The 2101-nt window shown below is 46.5% G+C and overlaps 1 protein-coding gene across 1 annotated transcript in view; it reads right to left on the bottom strand.

The window, feature by feature from the left end:
- EGR_10251 (hypothetical protein) overlaps nt 1-2101 on the bottom strand; it is a gene marked incomplete at both ends in the record, with an annotated part of 15250 nt that overhangs the window by 6965 nt on the left and 6184 nt on the right. The gene's annotated exons all lie outside the window — the stretch shown is intronic.

The following is a 2101-nucleotide window of genomic DNA, read 5'->3' as shown; positions in this document are numbered from 1 at the left end:
TAAGTGCGTAAGGAGTATGCATAAGCGTGAATTCTGGTAAAGTAGCTAGATAGGCGTTCCTAAATTACTATAACGCCGCTTAGCCCAATTCCCTTGTGGAAACACTGCTTCATGTCATTATTTTAACAAAATAGGTATGAAACTTCTGGAATGTGGCAGTTTGCTTGCCTTTGCGCTTAGTAAGAGTAGAAATAATCAAACCAAGCATCAGCTATAATGCATTGTAGGATGTACTTCTGAAGTTTTGTTGCACTTTAGACTCCCCCGACTATCCAACACCTGAATTATGCTAAAATATTCCTACAAAACTGGGGTGCAATGATACTGCGAAGAGCCTGGAAGACAGTCGTTAGGTCGATAAATTCTGGAAGTCGCATCTTCGAAAACTACTGCCAAATAGTTCGTACTTAGCTCGTGCTGATGCTGTTGCTACCACACAAAACATGGCGAAGATATTCGGTAGTCACAGTTATGTAAATTGGCCTTGAACATGAGGCTGCATCAAATTAATGATGACCAACACTTGGCACTTTCTCATCAGATTCGCTATTAATGCATAGTTCGCCTCAATAGCACATGTTGTCGCAATTTTTTCTGCTTTTTTATCTTGCTACGATGAGTGTAAAACATACGATAAAATGAATGAATGATTGAATGCGTAAGGAGTATTAAGGAGCGGCAATTCGTGTTAGGTTGCCACAAAGCCGCCCAACTCAATTCGACGCCTCATTGTAGGTTTTCAAAGGCTTCTTAGATACAAAACGCTTCCGCTCTCTTGACGAAAGCTTTCTATACTGCTGATTTGAAGCCTTCTAGCCTACATTTCGCCGGCTCTGCTGCCGCCGACGTCTCTGTTGACGCCGCCTTTTTGTTGGAACAGAAGAGATGAGTGAGAGGAGAAGGAATGCTGCTACTACCATTACTAAGAAGCTTGCTACCATGGAGCCTTCATCAGTCTCTGCAAGTCGACCATGTAATTCTGCACCAGTGTGGTACGCACCTAAATTCTTTCCTTGCCACTGCGCGAATGAGTGAGCACCTATGCAAAATAAGCCCCAAGGCATCCTTGATGGTTAGGGTGTAGTAAAAGGCAAGTGATCATGGTATTTGGATAAATAAAGTGCATGTAAAGAGCAGCAATGTGAAAACGAGAGCTTGTTTACTTTAATAGGGGAATATTGCCCAAAATTCATTAGGAAATTTGCCAAAATCATTCACAGAGACATACATTGAAGGACCAGAAGACGAAAAGATAGAGCCACCCTCTGCGTTAAAATTCATACAACATGATGGCAGAGTCACTGCGGCTACATTGTCAGCAATCTCTCTCTCTTATAACTGAAATTCACTGCATGCCACCGCCTGTCAAAGCAGCTGCTGCTCCTGCTACTGCTGCACACCTTGTTATCCCTGTCAGTGGCTACTTGCTCGCACGTCACTACATGGTTGAGGTTAATGAGTGAGTGATGTGGCGGCGATGCCAACTGATATATACCCGCATTTTACTGATGCAGCGTTGGCTGTGCAGTAAAGGCAAGGCAGAGAAGGCGAAGCATGAGCACAACAAACCACGTGCAAAACTTCAAGTGCCATTTGTAGATATGTCGATGCTTTCTCCAATTAGTGACCCCTAATAGCCAACTATGCGCTACCAGGCGTGCGTGTGCGAGATGGACGCGAGGAGTGTAGTGCAGACTGTGGGTCTGTGAGGGACGATTAACGGACTGACAGGACGACATTGATGAAAGGTTTGGACTGTGGTGAGGAGTCGAGAAGAGACAACCGCTCAGCACTCGCCCGGCCCATCGTCTGGCACAGCAGTGGCGGTGAAGCCAAGGTGGCAACCACCCCCACCACCATCATGCCAGCAATGCGATCAACCAGGCAACCGGCCAAGTCAGCAAAGGAACCACGACAACCAGCAAACCACAGGGGGCTGTGGTTGCGATTGCACTCGTGGCTGCGACCACTGACAGCCCGAAGCCTAATAACGCTGACGGTCCAACGGACAACACGTGTCGTCATCACGGTTGGGTAGCCAGGAGCAGATTTGACTGACGTCCTGGTGATGCGTACTATAGGAGTGATCCCTAGATGTACC

This window comes from Echinococcus granulosus (assembly GCF_000524195.1).
Source record: "Echinococcus granulosus chromosome Unknown EG_S00202, whole genome shotgun sequence".
Taxonomy (NCBI): Eukaryota; Metazoa; Platyhelminthes; class Cestoda; order Cyclophyllidea; family Taeniidae; genus Echinococcus; species Echinococcus granulosus.
Note: the sequence above shows the minus strand (reverse complement) of the source record. Positions and strands in the feature narration are given on the sequence as shown.